Below are 18,541 nucleotides of genomic sequence, written 5' to 3'. Positions count from 1 at the left end.
CCATTTTAGAGCTCGTGTGTCACCCGCAGATCTCAATGCAACCAGGAGGTGCATGGATTTGGAGGGACTGAGGCAGGTTTCACAACAATAGTCTCACACATTTTATTCCTATTATGTATTGTTGGAGGGAGGAAAAAATCAAATGAGTGGCAAAATTTCCAAAGTATCCTTTATTATCTTGTGAGTTGATTTCGGCTGCTTTCAAAGCTTTTTTGCTTGGTACACATTGGAAGTCCCAGAATTAGTATCTTCTCTGATATTTAATTTTTCTGTTATGCTAATTCCAGATCATTTGGTGGATAAAAATCTCACGTGTTTGTTTATGACTTGACTTATTTTTTTCTTCCAAAAAGGTCTGTGTAGAGTGGAATGAAATGGTTATATTGAATATTTAGCATATTGTGATCGCACTATTTAATGTGACTGCCAGCAGTCATTAAATACTGTTAACCACAAAGTATTTGAAAGTGGCATTTTCAGATTTTGTGTCCAGTGTTGGGCAGTTTCCCACTAATAGTTCCTAAGGGTGCAGAGGGTTGACCCTAATTAACTTAAGCCGTCAGTGGATTGTGAACTCCAGGAAGAAAGTGGCCTTAAATCTTTTAGGATGACACAACATGTGAAGTGGGTAAAACTACTTTTCTGTGTTTGATCTGGGTTACGCTTCAAATTCTTCTTACAAATTTTGTTATTGGAAGTCTTTACCACGTCATGTAGTGTATGGCAGGTGTGAAAAAAAAGCTGCTTATCTTCATTCACTTCCACAAATAGTTATTGGGAGCTTACTGTTTGCCAAACACTAACCTAGAAGCATCTTATCCAGTATAAAATGATGATTTCATTCACGTCACAGTAGTTCCTTGGGGAAGACTGGCTTATTTACAAGGCCGATGAATCAGTATATTTCATTTTCTATGTTTCAAGGGAGGAAGAGAAAGAAGGTTTTATAACAAGTTATATTAAAGCACAGTGCATGATAATTCGAGATCTTTCCCTATGGTACTTACTTAACACTTCATCATGAAACCCATGAAGGTTCCTGAGCACCTACTATGTGTCATCTCATACATGCATGGCTGTAAGAACCATCTGGAGCAAAATCCATTGGTACCAAACATAGCAGAGACTTTAATCCACAAGTGCCATAGAACTATGGTAGAGAAAAGACTAAAACCATGTGAGTGGAAAGAAATAGTCATCCTTGTATTGGATACTTTTGTAAATGGTCATAGATAAAGATGGATAGAAATAAATAGGAGACCAGCATTCTGACCCAGGTAAATCACATGTGCAAACACATAAAGTGTGACTATTTTCTTCTTATTTGCTTGTAATGTATTTGGAAGAAAAAGACTGATTTTCTAAGCAGTAAGATCAGAACTAAGTAGAGAGTAGAAGATGGGGCCTTTCATAGCTAGAATAGGATCTTGATTTCATACATCAGTTATGAGAAAGCTACTGTGAGTAATGTGATTTGAAGTGGTCTTAGAGGAAGACTGAATTGATAAATTTTTATTTTGTGTCTACCATGTGTAAGGCAAGGTGTGACCACCTTTGTGGTTCTTCACCTTTGTGGGTGAAGTGGGACTGATTTCAGTAGTCCTCTCCTCCCTCTCTGCCCACCTGCTAGGACTTAGCACACAGCAGATGTGTAATAACAGTTCTGGGATCAGTGTGAATTTGTTTTTTCATCTAGCAATTTGATTTCATCCCAGGCCCACCTTCTCACCTTGACCAGTAGGTTCACCTCTCCATGACTTGGTTCATCTTGCAAGATCTGCAGTGGGACCTTCCTGGAGAGTGGGGACTGTATCTTTGTGTCCCTAGCTATTGGCCCAGCATCTGGTATATATACCAGGAACTCAATGAATGTCTAGGAAATGTATGAATTATATGCAGTTACATCTTCTGAAAAGGGTTACTATACAACATAGGGGAAACAGTGAGAAAGGAATCACATGGGATTATCATGTAGAATGTAGTGACTTTGTTGTGGGGGACAAACGTGAAAGAGAGAGTGAGACTGGCAGAGTTGGAATCCCAGCTCTGTGTCCTGGCTGTGTAACTTCTCTGTGCCCCAGTTTCTCCATCTGTGGAATGGGGGCAATATTTGAACCTACCTCATGGGATTGTTTTGTGGATTAAATAAATTAATATGTAAAATGTGCCTGGCCAAACAGTAATCACTATAGGAAGAAAGGAAAGAGATAAAGAGAGTTAATCATGGGTTGTAAACCCAAGTGTTTGGTTGTCAGGTGTTATGTAGAAAGTTTGGTGTGGGTAAGTGGGGAAATTGGTTCATACTTATGCTCACAAACCTTCATGAACCACCATGGAAAATCTACTCTCATGTCCTTAGTTACTGAGCTCCTCTGTCCTCTGAATGTACTTCGTCCCACCTCCCCTTACCTTCTAGGTTACCAGTTCTGGGGAGTTAGTCTCTGGGTCTTCAGCATATAAGACTCATTTCCTTTTCCAGGACCACCTTCCTCTTTTGATCATCGCTCAGAGCTCATTCTCATCTTTTCTGTCTGCTTCAGAAAAGCATCCTTTCCTCTGAACCGCACAATACTTAGGGTCTGTGTCATACAACACGGCAATTACAGTCTGTCTTCTATAGTTTTATAGAAAATCATTCTATTTTCTTTTATCCATTTCACTGGTAGTTTTAAAACATTACTAGGTGTGAAGCCTTATTGAGTATTAGGTACGAGAGTTGCTGAGCCACTCGGCTGATTATGCCCCCTCACCACCTGTCTGAGGGTGGGGAGTTTATCTTATGCCCCGTCTTAGCTGGAGTCCACTGAAGACCGAGACAAGGGCTTTGGCACAGGCTGTTTATTTTGGAAAGATATCCCAGGCAACAGAAGTGGAAGAATGTCCAAGGGAATAGGAACAAAGGGAAGGAAAGAAAGTGAACCCAAAGGTGAGGTATCGAGCCTGCTACCACGGTGGATGCTCAGCCCGTCCAGGACTGCCTGGGGGACTGTCAGTGTACCTCAGCATCATCCACCTGGGACACGGAAGAGGAGAGTGCTTACCCACTGGCTCCCACGGCCCGTTGGTCAGGGGTGCCCCATGGCCGAAAGACTCTGACTCTTCCTGGTTTGTGTTTGTGTTGGAGAGGCTGAGCAGGCTCCCCGCAGGCTCGCTGAGACCAGCAGCTGCTGAGAAGCGAGAGATTCCCTGTGTCACTGTTGGGTCTCTGCCTTCCTGGGAGTCTTTGCAAAACTCTGGTGGACAGACTTTGGTAGTTGGTGGTTTAGATATCCATCAGGAAAGGCTTTGAGATCATCTACTTGTAGGAAAATTTCATGTTAGGGGCTCACTAAATCCTTCTGTGATATTGTGATTTACAATAAGGAATATATATTTGATCTTTGTCCTTGTTCCTGGCACAGAGCTCCTAAAACTCTTGGAATTTCTTGCATGATAGGAGCCAGGAAAGTGTCTTTTGTTATGCATAACAAGCCCTTTCAGCCACACCTGAGTTTCTGTTAGGGGCTTTTGGACCATGCCTAAGGATGGGCTGGTTGTCAGGGGAATCATCTGCAAGATGAGAGGGTTGGAACTTTGGGGCCCCCTCACCTCCTGGAAGTGGAGAGAAGCTGGGGACTTATGTAATCAACAGTGGCCAATGGTTTAGTCATTCTTGCCTGTCTAATGAAGACTTGAAAATCCCTGCACTACACCCTTTCCCCAATTCCTGCGTATCTCTTCTGGTTGTTCACTGGTATCCTTTAACATCCTTTGTAATAAACTGATAATCTAGTAAGTAAATTGTTTTCCTGAGTTCTGTGGGCTGCTCTAGCAAATTGATCAAACTTGCAGAGGAGGCCATGAGAACCTATGACTTACAGTCAGTCCTTCAGAAGCACAGGTGACAACATGGACTTGCGATTGGTGTTTTAAGTAGGGGGGCAGGGGGAGGCAGATTAGGGGACTGAGCCCTTAACCTGTGGAATCTGATGGTGACTCCAGGTAGTGTCAGAATTGAGTTAAACTGTGGGACACTCAGTGTCTTCAGAGAGTTGGAGAATTGCTTCCTGTGGGAAATGTCCTCCTTACCCCCATCCCAATTTGGTGACCAGAAGTGAAGTGTTCTGTGAGTAGAGGAGAAACACAGGAGTGCACTTCTGTCTTTCTATCCTTCCTTCTACAAATATTTATGGATCTGCCTGGTACTACCTAAGACATTACTGCTAATAATAATGACAGCTAATATTTGTACAGAGCAGTGGTTCCCAATGTATGCATCCTGGCTGGACCAGCAGCACTGGCGTGCCCTGGGACCCTGTTAGAAATGCAGATTCTTGGATCCCATCCCAGACCCACTGAAACAGACACTCTGGGGATGGGGTCTAGCAACCTGTGTTCATATAAACTCACCAGCTAATTCTGACACGTGCAGAAGTTTGAGATCCAGTGATAGGGCGCTTACTAGGTACCAGGCATCATTCTAAACATATTTATTCATATAGTAACTCATGTCATCCTCTTGACAACCTTATGCTGTATATATTGTTATCATCATTTTGCAGATGAGGAAACTGAAGCACAAAAAGTTATACAGACAATAAATGGTAGAGCTGAGATTTGAATCCAGATTGTCTGGCTCAAGAATTTCTCCTTTTTTTGTCCCTTGTTTATACCATCTTAACCGTGTTAATTGTACTGCTCAGTGCCATGAGTACATTCACATTGTTGTGCAACCATCACCACCATCCATCTCCAGAACTTTTTTATCATCTCAAACTGAAACTCTATACCCATGAAGCAATAACTTCCCATCCCCCCTGCCTCCAGCCTCTGGTAACCACTGTTCTATTTTCTGTCTGTGTTAATTTGCTTATTCTAAGTATCTCATAAAAGTAGAATCAGACAGTATTTGTCCTTTTGTGTATGGTTTGTTTCACTTAGCATATCTTCAGGTTTCATCTATGTTGTAGTAGGTATCAGAATTTCCTTCCATTTTTAAGGCCAAATAATGTTGTGTAGTTTGTGTAGACCACGTTTTGTTTATCCATTCTTCTGTCGATGGACATACGAGTTGCTTCCACCTTTTGGCCATCATGAATAAAGCTGCTGTGATCAGTGATGTACAAGTATCTGCTTGAGTCCCTGTAGAATCTGTGCTTTTTACTATTGTGCTATGTATGCTGCCTTCTAGGCAATGAGACTTGCCATCATGGTACCTACTTGTTTCCCAGGGGAAAAAATAATTTAATTTAGGATCTATGTGGAAAAATCCTCCTCCTAATGGTTAAACAGATATAAGATAGTAAAGCAAAATTTAGGAACTTACAGATTTTTTTTTCTCTTTGAGGATGTAAATTTAAACTAAATCTAATTGGTTTCACATATCAAAAGTTCCCTTCCAAAAGCAACTAAAAAGTTGTTTTCTAGCAACAATTCTCAAGCTTTTTGCCCCTTTATTCTCTTAAATATTTTTGAGGATGCCAGAGAGCTTTTGTGTGGTTTCTATCCATTGATATTTACCATATTAGAAATTAAGACAGAAAAACTTAAAACAACTTCCATTCCGTTAGCTGTTAGAGTGATGATGCCTTCGAATGTCATGTAGACTCTGAAAAATGCCACTGAAAGCTCATGGGAGAATGGGAGTGAAAAAGGCAGATAAGTTCGTGTTATGAAAATAGTTTTGACCTCCCAGATCACTTGAAGGGTCTTGGGGCATCACGGGATTCCCAGGCCGTACCTTGAAAACCAAAGTTCTAGAGTTTAGGCAAGAAAAATACAACTGGTTATTCCAGTGACAAACTCCACCTGCATTGTGGTTTTTGTGGGTTCACATTTTCATATTTGTGGTGATTGAATAACTTGTTGTTAATCTTAGCTCAACCATAATGTCATATTCCACATGTACATTCTTTTTTAAGCAAATTAAAATTTAGAGAATTTGACTCCTTTTGGAAAAAAAAAACTGCAGCTACTCAGGCTGGGAAGTGTTGGCTCTTTCAGAGATGGGAATTCTTCATTCAGGTGACTGTAAGCTTTACTGTAGGGTGGTATGGCTGGGCTGTTTCTTTGGGGAACCTTAAATTTTAGCATCCTGATTTTTTTTCTTTGGCCACTGGTTAGGAGACTTCTGTCATCTCATGCCTGAAAACTGAACACTTATCTGCTGGATTCAGGGAGCTGAGCGGGAGAAGAAGCTGAGGGTGGTCTCAGTATCTGGATATTGAATACCAGCTGGATATTGTCTCCTGGCTCTCAACCTGATCCCTGTTTTGCTAAGCTTTCTCCCATGTTGCAGGGGCTAGGAACCTGGACACTACATTTCCTGGAATCCTTTGACAGCACGATTCTGATTTTGATTCTGCCAGAGAGATCTGGAAGGCCGAAGAGAAGGAGAAGTCACTATTGCTAATGTACATGGCAGATGTGAGATTTCCCTATCAGCTTCTGAGTGTCTTCCTGGGACTCAGAGCCACCTTGGTTATGGGAGAGCTGGGGTCGTCTGTTCAGCTTCTTGTGATCCTTGTTCATCCTGATTTCCTGAACTTGAGTAGTGATTTCTCTGACCTTGGCTTTCACAGCTCTTCCCATGATTTTGTAAGCCTCTAATTTCCTATGTTACATCCTTTCCTGCTTGAAATACTTAGAATAGTTTGTAGTTTTCTGACCAGTTCTGGATACATGTCTAAGTCTCCGTGTATTATAATACCTCTATTCTTAACTGAGCCCATTGTCCCACAGACCTGAGTCCTTTGTTTTTACCTACTTTAGAGAATAAATCAGTAGTTTTCTGGTGTGGAGGGGACTGCTTGGAGTAGCAGAGGGGTCTGGGGCTCTGAGTGCTACCTACACAGATTTTTCAACCCTTCCCCCTTATTTTAGCTTCTTTTTCACCCTAATTTCAGAATCAGCTGGAGCTGCCAGTTCTGGAGTCTTTTGGAAATTCTGGGGTGTAAATCAGATTGGATCATGACTTTCCCACTTGCAGGCCTAGGATTCGGCTTTGTCAGCTCATCTTAGTCTTTTTAAGCACTTATCCATATGGAGTCCAGTTTCCAGATTTTGTGGTTTATGTTTTTTAAAAAAAAATCTCCTAAGTGTTCTTTTATTTGAGCTTCAGAAAGGAGTGAAATTGATGTATGGATGTAATCAGGCCTATGTACCCTAGAGTCCTGCTTTTCCAAACTAATAATCAATAAGTCACTTGCTGTCTCTTTTTGGCAGCAATTAATTAATTACCTTTAAAGTTGTATCATTTTTAGAGCTTTGGAATGTAAGAGATGATGCTGATCCTGTCTGGGAGCCTTGCTGGGAATGTTTGTGATCTCAGCCATACTGAATCTGGACTTCTGTGCAACTGTGCATTCTCTTTTCACTCCCCTGCATTCTTCTTCCTCTGGACTGGAGCTCAGTTAAAGGTGCTGTCTTGCATTCAGTGCCCTGGGCTGGGAGATGTACAGTATCATCCACTCTACCTCCTGCTCCCTCTCTCTGTTTTTAAATAGTTGTGTAAAATTTACGATCTTTAGCCTACCCGTCAGTGGTATTAAGTATATTCCCATTGTACAGCCATCACCACTGTCCATCTCTGGAACTCTTCATGTGCAACTGAAACTCTGTCCCCATTAAACAATAACTCCCCATTCCTCCTGCGTCCCTTCTGTCTTCTAGGTACCTTATAAAGGGAGATCATGCAGTATTTATCTTTTTGTGACTGGCTTATTTCATGTACCATGTTTTCAGGGTTCACCCATGTTGTAGCATGTGTCAGAATTTCTTTCCCTTTTAAAGCTGAATAATATTCCATTGTACATATACACCACATTTTGTTTATCCATTCATCTGTCAGTGGACACTTGATGGCTTCCACCTTTTAGCTGTTTGAATAATGCTGCTATGCACATGGGGGCATCCCCTCTCTTTTACATCACGTCCCATTAGTGACCAGGTTCCGGCTTGTCCTCCTCTCTCCTTCTCCACTGCTGGGGCTCAGGCCCTCATCATCCCTTGCCTGGACTCTGGCGGAAGCCCGTTAACTGACCCCCTTGCCTCCCTCCTCCCTGTCACTTTGCACTCTCATTGTTTCTCTAAAGCATGGGTCTTAACATATCATTTCCCTGCCTAGAAATTTTCGAAATTTCCAGCTTTCCTTGCTAGGTTGTCCCTTGGCACCTGCCCTCTGGCCCCATTCCCTTTGGCCTGAAGGACTTTATGTTCTGCATGTGCTCCGTGCTTTCTCTGCCCTACGCGTTGGCCCGTGCTCTTCCCTTGGCCTGGAATGCCTTCTCCCAACCCCTCACCACCTGGGAAACCCACCCATCCCTAAAAACCAGCTCAGGTGTTCTCATGGGGTCCTTTCCCCCAACCCCCCAAGCTGGGTTAGAGACTTATTTTCCTGTGCTTTCAAAGCACTCTGTAGATCTCTATCATGGTTGGAATACTGATTGTTGAAGACACAGAAGGTGTTACAGAATCAAAGAGAAAAGAGTTGAGGACTGAAAACTGTGCCATTTGTGAACCTAGTAAGGCTGCATCTTTCCTATTTTTTTTTCTATTTTTTAAAAACCATGAACATATGCTTTGGAATAAAAAATGTTATTGAAAATAACCACTGCCATATTTTCATTTTATCATATTGTCTGGAAAGTCGTAAGCTTGACCCTTGACAAGCTGGGGAAAAGTGTCTTGGGTACTTGTCTGCGTGTTTTGTAGATGGTGATTCTAGATGCCCCGGGGTCTTGGTAGACATGCTCACATGTACCGCTCCTCAGGGAGATGACAAGAGAGCTGATCTCCGTGGACGTGGCCCAGGCCTCTGTGCCACCACGGTTCACATTCAGTGTTAGAGGGGGTCAGCCCAGGACTCCCCTTGTCCCCACGTGCAGGGCAGGTGTGAACAGGAGCACCTAGTTTCGAGCTGGAACAGTAGGACAACGCAATAATGACGAGAATTTAATGAAGCTGAACATGCTTCTAGATCAGAGATGTTGCTTGAGGGGCAGAATAGTATGTGCTTCCTGTGATAAGATTAAAAATAAAACCTTTGTTTTGCGGTAAGTAGCAAGTACTGATACTTATTTAGAGCCTACTAGGTACACAGGACTGCGCTCTGTGTGATAGGGGGTCGGGAGGTGTGAGTATTTAGGAGAGAAACAGAGGCCCCAGGAGAGGAGAGTATGATGGGAGTCTTTCTATCACGGTGGAGTGTGAGCACCGATTTTGCGTGTCTGTAATGAGGCAAAGCCTATACTAGGTATTTTTATATACATCATCTCATTTAATTACAGTAGTAACTGGCTAATAAATTATAGTTACCATTGTTGTCCCATTTTACAGAAGAGAAAACTGAGAGTCAGGGAGATTAGGTAGCTTGTCCAAACACTGGTTCCTGACAGAGGTGGAACGTAAGCCCTGACATGTCATGAGGTTGGACCCTGAAGCAGTTACAGGATATTTAAGTTTTAAACAGTGTGGCTCTTGTAATGTGTGAGTGGAGCTTTCAGGCACAGGAATAATCAGTAAAATCTAGAAGTTACTGGTATGGACAACTGGATGGGGTCTGAAGAGGTGGCATTTTGGGGGAGGGAGAGGACGAAGGCATGGAGGTGGGACCAAGCCCTGCATGTATGTGAGAGACTTAACTGGCTTCTGGAAGAGAGGATTGCTGGGGAGATTGAAAAGCAAGGCTGAGACCTCTGTGGGTTATAAAGGAGATTGTCTTGATCAGGTTAAACCAGAAGGGCTGGCCAGTTAGGATCAAGAGAACAGCGTGAGGCAGTGGTTATGTGGTGCCTCTGTTCTGGGAATGGAATGAGGAGTAGGTTTGGATGTGGGGAGACCTTGGGAATTCAGCTAGGAATCTCCTGTAATATTGGTGGGGGGTGCTTTCATGAGAGTGATGGCAGTGGGGATAGAGGTGGGGTGGAGGGACTAACCTCAGTGGAGATTCTGATGAAAGATAGGGCCCAACTTAGTGACGGAGTCGCTTAGTGCAGTGGGTGAAGGCGTGGGAGAAGTTAAAGATGACTTCATGGCTGGCACCTTGGGAGATGGAGCCTGTCAAGGACACAGATGAGCAGGGTGGCGGGTATAGCTCAGTGGTAGAGTGCTTGCTTAGTTAGCCTGCATGAGGTCCCAGGTTCAATCCCCAGTACCTCCATTAGAAACAAACAAACAAACAAACAAACAAATCTAATTACCACCCCCCCCCCAAAACCAACCAACCAACCAAACAAAAGGACACAGATGAAGAAGGTGAAATAGTCAGGTGTGAGTGGGCAAGTATTGCATGCCCGTGCGGAAGATGTGGGACTGGCACGGAGCTCAGGGGTCAGGGTTCAGACTACAGAATCTGGCAGTCCTTAGTTTAGAGACCCTGGATTTGTGAGTAGCAATTCCTTTTGAAGGGCCCCAGGGCTCCACCTCTTTGCCCCTGGGATCTTCCCCCAGGTTATGGGGGAAGCAGTGACTGGCATAGGCCTCTTGCCCGTCCACTGATTAGCCATGTTCCAGAGACACTCAGACTGGAGCCTGGGGCAGTGCTTCCAGCGCGTTGGTGTGGCCTCTCTCTCCAGACCCCCAGGCAGCTGAGCAGGACCACTGACAGATATGGTTGAGTGGCTGAAGCGGATGAGGGTGGGCACGCTGAGGAGGCCGCCGAACCCTGTAGCTACTTTACCAGCATCTCGGAGCGCAGCTTGGTGGGTCCTTGCCCCTGTGGTTGTCAGGAAGCTATCAGCTGAGAATGGCCACCTCCAAGGACTCCAGCTGTCCTTTCGAGTCTGGGGAGGGGAGCCGGCAGGGCCTGCTGAAGCTTCTTCCCTCCCTTGCAGAAAAGCCTGGCAGGGCACCTGGTATAGGCTACTAACTTGAGCAGGGTGGCTCTCCTTTGCCTGCCCCTTTTGCTTTCCTGGAATGAAAGAGCCTTGAAAAAAAAGAAGAAACTGCTCTTTTCCCCAAGACGACGTGTGCTTGCTGACAGCCGCCCACCTGGCACCTGCCACCAAAATGACATCTGCTTCTCAGTTGCACTCGGTAGCATGTGGGGGACCAGACTGGCCTAGGTTCAAATCTGCCCCGCTTCTTATTACTTAATAGCAACATGACTTCAGCAAGTGCCTTAGTTTTACTGAACTTCTCTGAGCCTTGGTTTTCCCTTCTGTAGGACCTCCCTTGCACGGTTGTTGTAATCACGGCTGCACATGAAATGTTACTTGTTGAGCTCCATCTCTTTAGTGAGATGCAGAAGAGGGGTCCCTCTAAGAAGGTGAAATGGGATTTAGGGGGTTTGGGGATTACCATAAAGGGACGTCTTGTACTTGGTAATTCTTTGTGAGGCTCTGTCCTAGAGCGAGAGCTTTGTGTTTGCTGGCCTCCTTGTGGGGAACTCTGTTCAGGGCTATTATTCAGACTCAAGTTCAGTACATGCTGATGGGCTTTTATGGGTTAGCATGGAAACCTAATCCTCGTGTTGAATGCAGTTTATCAGGGGAAATGCATCCTGAAGAAAATCATCTCTTTTTAAAAATAATAAGAAATGTCTATAAAAGGTTTTTACCTTTGACAAGGTGGTTTCACACTTTTTGTTTTTTTAGATGTAAGTTGGGAATGACTTAGCTGTATTATAGCTTCAATTTAGCATTGCTGAAGATGCTCACCTTAGTGTCTTCATCCTCTGATGATTTTTATTTTGCCCATTTGTCCTGTGAGCATCGTAGTCGCTGCTCCTGGTGCCCCGCCTGAACCCTTCCCAGCTGTTCAGGTGACAGCATCCTCATTGCTCCAAATACCCAGAGCAAGGATTTAGTTTTGTTTTTTTTTTAAGGATTTAGTTTTCTACTCAGGAAAAAAGTTAATAAATGATGCCTCAGTGGAACAATACATTTATAATGTGTCAAAAGCTGCTCGGACTGTGCCTTTAGCCATGCAGCTCCGAGGTGTAGGAGTTCTCTGCAGAGAGAATAGGAGTTCTCTGCAGAGAGAACATGCAAGTCAGAGCAAACTGGAAGAATCATTACTGCATTGACATTTCTATTTTTCCTTAACATTTCATGGCCACAAGCATGATTTATCAATGTTGAGCTATCTCTTGGGATTATATGCATTTTTTTTCCTACTTAGCTAATAGGGACAAATTTATTTCAGTGGATTTGCTGTTGAAAACAAGTTTTTGCATTTTGCAACTACTGTATTCTGGTAGTTCTGTTCTACTAGTGAACTGTTTGAGTCTTTTCCTCATGATCATGATTTTTTTTTTTTTTTTGAGTAAAGATAGACTTATTTAGAGAGATACATACTACATAGAGTGCAGGCTGTTTCAGAAGGTGAGAGAAAGGCCACGAGGTGTGGGGGTGGGTGCTCAGGTTAAAGTAAAAGTAGATACACATTCCATAGACAGAGTGTGGGCCTTCTCTGAAGATGAGGGAGCAAGAGAGGCCTTCAGGGCGGTGTTGCTAGTTTTTATGGGCTTGCTAACTTCAAATGCTAACAAGTGGGAAGATTATTCCAACTACTTCAGGGAAGGGGTTGGGATTCCCAGGAGTTGAGCCACCACCCACTCTGACGTTTTTGGTCAGCCTTGAAGCTGTCATGGTGCCTGTGGGAGTGTCATTTACCGTGTTAATGTTACAATGAACATATAATGAAGCTCAAGGTCTACTGGAAGTCGAACCTCCCTCCATCTTGGGCCTCAAGGCCTACTAGGGGGTTGAATTTTCCACCATTTTGGTGTTAATTGCTGCATTATTCCTTGAATGCCTGTGCCCTGCCCCGTTCCTTCCTGTCTCATTCCCCCCTCAGAGATTTTACTCCCATAATCTTTTGGGGGTGCAGAGGGGCGACTGTCTGTCTTCCAAAACTACTTCTGGGCTGAGTAGGGACATGGACCCTCCCTATCAGGGAGTAAAAATCTCTGAACACCTAATCTAGGGGCCCCAGGTGCACGACAGTCTTTTGTTTTTGCATCAGAGGGTGGTATGGGCTGGAATCCTTGCATAGCCGTCTTCTGATGTGGGACTGTTGTAACCTGGAAGACACAAACTTTACCAAGAGGTTAAAGATAAAAAGTTTAAAGAGGAAGAGTAGGATTATGACTATTAACTGTAAATGAGACCAAATGTCTTAATGCACAGGTTTCCCCCTGCCACGTATTATCGATGTAAAGAGAAGTACACTGGGGTACACTTGTCTTTGGGCCCTCATTTTGAGGAGTGCCACATACCCAGATATATCCTGAAGGTGCAATAAGAGATTTGAGAGCAGATGAATTTTAACAAGGAAGCAGTCATCTGGATCCATGGAAGAGATAAATTATGAACATAGTGTGGGGACTAAGATCTATTAGTATAGTTAAGTCCCGTAGTATTTTATGTTCTTGGCTTAGATGAGATGGTGGTGTAAGTGATTTTTACCCACTGTTTCCATGGACTTCCAATGAATTTTTTTAAAGATGAAGCACCTTTGTAACATCAGTTTAACTGTCCATAAATGGCAAGACTTAAAAAGACATGGTTAAACACCTGTAATTGATAAAGAGACTTGTTTACAGTTACTAGAATTATGACTGATTATATATGATTTTTGGCGGGGCAGGGGGAGTTAATTAGATTTCTTCAAATTTTTTTTTTAATAGAGGTACCAGGACCTTGCGCATACTAAGCATGTGCTCTACCACTTGAACTATACCTTTCCCCCCTCGTATTTTTTTGATAGTGCTTTTTCTCCATCATATTTCCCTTTTCTGTGGGTTGAATGCTTGCTGCACTTGATCTGAAACGTTGTTTTACTTTATTGTACTTTTGCTTGCCATCTGCGTGTACTTAAATTTTGTATTTTAAAACTGTGGTCTGTTTGTTTTGCTCTAGAAGCCAGATTGTACTGGGAATCTGTGCTCTGGTCATTGGAATATTCATATGTGCCGCTCAGATATGGAAGTTCCCGGGAGGCTGAATTAATAGGCAGATGGTTGCTTGATGAAAGCAAGAGTTAAGCAGAGAGAGATGGGTAGTCTTATGAAGTAATGAGTCAAAACAGGGAGGAGTTGACCTCGATTCCTCCCATTTTCACACACCTCTACATCAGTTCTGTTTTCGATGCTGAAGGGCTGTATCCTAAAGTTATATCCTGAGTCTGCCCCAGTTTCCCCATGTCTACCACGAGCCCCTCCCTTCTTCCTTCTGCCACGCCCACAGGCTGAGCCACCATCTTGCCCTGGGTAGACAGGGCTGTTTGTATGAACCATGCGGTGCACTGTCCAATATGGTAACCCCCAGCCAAGTGTGACTATTGAACACTTGAAATGTGGCCAGTGCGGTCAAGAAACTGAATTTTTTATTTAACCTAATTTAAATTAATTTAGATTGAAATATGCACATGTGGCTAGTGGCCACTGTATTGGACAGCCCTGGTCCAGACTATACAGTAGCCTTGTGACCATGTGTTCTTTGGATCCTCTCCCCGTACACAGTGATCTTTAAAAATGTAGATCAGGTTGTGGCGCTTCTGACTTGGGAACCCTCTCATGGTTTTTGTATCCTGTTCCTCTCGTGCCCGTGAGGCTGACTCTGCTGGCCTCTGCGGACCTCTCCTCACGGTCCCTTGACTCCAGCACCCTGACTTTCTTTCGGTTCTTTGAGGGCATAGCCAAGCTTTTCTTGGAGCTGTGGCCTCTGCACGTGCTTTTCCGTCTAGAGAGGGCGCTCTTCCCACTGTGCTTGCCTGGCCCCTCATCCTGAGGTCTCTCCCTCCCAGAGACCCACCCCCACCCCATGCCCCATCCCCACCGTGCTGTGTCAAGACCCCAGCTCTCCTGTCTCCATCCTCAGGCTCCTCTATCACTCTTCTTTCTGCTGGAAATTGTCTTGTATGTCTCCTTCTGTTTATTTTCTCTCTCTCCTAGATAGGATGTAAATGTTATCAGGACAGCAGGCCTGCTTGTCTCTCTGCTGAGTAAACTCCTCCTGCCCCATATCTCCACCCGCCCCCCACTTCTCTTGCCCTCGGAGAAGACATCACAGCCTCATTCTCTCTCACAACTTCTTTTCCAGACTCCGCACAGACCATCCCCTTTTGTAAACTTGGATGGCATCCAACTGGAGTACGGTGTCCTTGATTAGTTTCATTTTTCTCAGCTGTAATCACATTCTTGTCTGCCTCCCACATCACCTCTCTTTTACTTGTGTGTTCCCAGCGTTTCCTTGGCTACTCATTTCGAGATGATCTCTTAGTTATTACAAACCTGCACTTTTACTTTGAGTAGCGAGAATATACAGCCCCTTAAAGCTGTGAAGTTGGGTTGCAAAAGCCTAAGGAAAGCTTAGTTTAAGAAAAGGGGACATTTGAACGAATGCCTACTCTAGTCCATGCACATTTTTTGATTCTAAATATTTTCAGTTAAGAAAAATATTGTTTTTATTATTAAAAAGTAAGTGAATCCATGTTCCTGAAAAATAAATTAGACAATGCCAAAAGATTATGTGAAGAAAAAAAATCCCACATTTCTCTGTGCTGGTATGACATCCTATGCCACGAAGCGTGTGTGCTGTGTATATTACAACACACACACACACACACACACACTTTTGTTACTTCCTTTCTTCACCCAAGAATACCATGTACGGCTTTTCCTATCAGTAAATACTCAACTCAAGTCAGTTTTTAATGGCTGAAGAGGGTTATGTTTCATGGATGTACCATGAATTACTAAGCAGATCTGTTCTTTAGCATGCTGGTTATTTCTTTTCACCATTACAAACAGTTTAGTTCATTTCTTTTCTTTAAATAATCAACGTTCTAGAAAATACTGTGTTCTAGTCCTTTTTGTCTCCCTGGTGCACAAATGTGAGTCAGTCTTAGCTCGTGTTAGTAGGTAATTTGTCCTGGACGAGGGTTTGCTGTGACTCTGTCTCCCTACATCATGTTTCTCTTTGAGGCAATGACCGCTTGTTTTCCACACGGTCCTGTAGTTACACAAACAAGTGTTACGTGGCGACGCTCCTTCCTGAGTGCGTGGCGGCACAGGCTCACTCTCCCTTCCTGTCCTCCAGCGGGGGCTGGTCTCCAAGAACACCCCAGCGTAAACGAAGTTCTTTGAACACCTACCGATTGACAATGTGGTGTATTTTTATTTAAAGTGACTATTCACTTGCCCTTCTGAAACATGTTATAACCTTGACCTTTATATTTGCCACTGTTTTGATTCTTTTAAATGGCAGGCAGTGTACAAAGAGGTGACTTTGTCCTTGATGTTATTTCTAAATCGTACGCAGGGTCCTACAACATAAAGCAATAAATGAATGGCTCTGTAGCGCTCGTATCTATATTCAGATGCACTGAAGAGCAAGTTTAAACAATGCAGGGGCTTCTGACGCTGCTCTTCTCTCTTAGGGTTTGATGGTGGGGTGGGAGTGGTCGTCAGAGGAAATCATTATAGAGCCTTGGAGGTGCCCTGTATGGTATTTCTTGACTTCCTTGTAATTTCAGGTTTCTAAATCAAGTCTTGCCTCTTGGTCAAGTTTCTGCTCAATGCATCCTGTAAATGATAATTAGAATCTTACTTTGCTAAGAGCATGCAGAGAAGCACACATCGGCTATTCTGGGCTGGGGATCTCTGGAAGCAGGAGCCAGATGGGGTCCAAGGTGGGATGGGGTGTGGAGATGGCACCGCTGTCCTAAAGACCCGTGTGAGGCTGGCCTGATTCTGGAAGGCAGGAGTTCTGGTGTCGTGCTGCTTAGAGCCTGACTTTAGCCAAACGCACCTGAGAAGCTAGTATTCCTGCTGGTGCCTCAGGCTGTTTCTCTGTGCGTGGCCATCGGTTTTCTTTTGATGAACCCCATTGTTTGGTTATGCCAAAGACTTGAAGTGGAGCCTGTGCTACGAAGTATTTTAAATCCAGATCAGAAGGGCACTGAGGACCAGTTTGAGAGACTAAACTATGTAAATGAATCACAAATAACTATGTAAAACTTACCATTCCTTCCATAAACGTTTGTTCAGTCCTGCACTGTGCTGCTCAGGTACTGGTTTTGCAGTTCAGTGATGAGTGTGATTTTCCTGCCCTCAAGGAGCCAAGGGATGCGTGGTTCAGCTTCTGAATGTAGTGGCCCCCAGTGAAGGAAGCATGGGTTTCTCACAGCTACAGATTTTATTGAGCAATATGCTAATCACTGTGAAATGAAAGTGGATATGGGGTTAAGGACTGTCAGCACAGGGGACCAAGCAGAGGGATGTGGGAATTGGTCATGGACAGAGGCTGGCAGAGTGGACAGGTGGACGGGTGTGGGACCTGGGGAGCATCTGCAAATGCGCAGACGGTGGTATGTGCAGCCAGTTTTGATGTGGGCTGCTCTGACGGCTTAAGGCCCTGCCTGGTGTCCCCAAAGGTCCTTGAAGGGATACTTTCTTGGCAGTGAGACACTCAGAGTTGGACAGTTCACCCAGCTCTAGACCAGTGCTCCTGGAAGTGTGGTCAGCTGACTGGTGCCAAGAGATAAGTACAAACTTTGAGAGTAAGTGTTAGAAATTTCTATGGCAACTTGACATTGCAGCCACATCCAGGCGCAGGAGCAGATTAGTTTGTTTGAACAGGATATAGATCCATATGGGTTTTGTGTTGCTTACATATATAACTTCACACCTGGCTGGAGAACTAGCTACGTGCAGCGGGACCACATATCTTTCCTTAATGAATAGAAGTGAAATGAAACACATAACAAAACCAAACCTGGTCCTTCAGGAGGACTTGGTAGTTTGAGAAACGCCACTCTAGATCAAGCACGAAGGTAATGGGAGGTGAGGCTGAGGGCCCCCAAGTCAAGAACTTAAGTAAATATAAAACCATTGATCTGTTCCAGTTTCATCTCAGGTTTTCTTCAGTATACAACTTCCCTTCCCCTCTTCCTCTTCTTTCTTGTCATTGGCATGTGTCTTTTTTTCATGAACTTTATTTTTCTATGCACATTCTACACAGCTCTATACATATTATCTACACACATTACACTCAAGTCATAAATTTGTCATTTTAAATGATGTTACAGTATTTTGTTGTGTCATATATTCTTAGCTCCTCTATTTGGGGCCTTTGCTACTTTTTCCAATTATTAATAGTTTATCTGTGAATTTTTTTTTAACATTTTTTATTGATTTATAATCATTTTATAATGTTGTGTCAAATTCCAGTGTTCAGCACAATTTTTCAGTTATTCATGGACATATACACACTCATTGTCACATTTTTTTCTCTGTGAGTTATCATAACATTTTGTGTATATTTCCCTGTGCTATACAGTGTAGTCTATTCTACAATTTTGAAATCCCAGTCTATCCCTTCCCACCCTCCACCCCCCTGGTAACCACAAGTCTGTATTCTCTGTCTGTGAGTCTATTTCTGTCCTTTATTTATGCTTTGTTTTTGTTTGTTTGTTTGTTTTTGTTTTTTAGATTCCACATATGAGCGATCTCATATGGTATTTTTCTTTCTCTTTCTGGCTTACTTCACTTAGAATGACATTCTCCAGGAGCATCCATGTTGCTGCAAATGGCATTATGTTGTCGGTTTTTATGGCT

The 18,541-nt window shown here is 43.5% G+C and overlaps 1 protein-coding gene across 1 annotated transcript in view; it reads left to right on the top strand.

The window, feature by feature from the left end:
- The window catches only part of USP13 (ubiquitin specific peptidase 13), a 116,123-nt gene that overhangs the window by 1,270 nt on the left and 96,312 nt on the right, over positions 1 to 18,541 (top strand).

Source organism: Camelus ferus, chromosome 1, assembly GCF_009834535.1.
Source record: "Camelus ferus isolate YT-003-E chromosome 1, BCGSAC_Cfer_1.0, whole genome shotgun sequence".
NCBI classification, from domain to species: domain Eukaryota; kingdom Metazoa; phylum Chordata; class Mammalia; order Artiodactyla; family Camelidae; genus Camelus; species Camelus ferus.
Note: the sequence above shows the minus strand (reverse complement) of the source record. Positions and strands in the feature narration are given on the sequence as shown.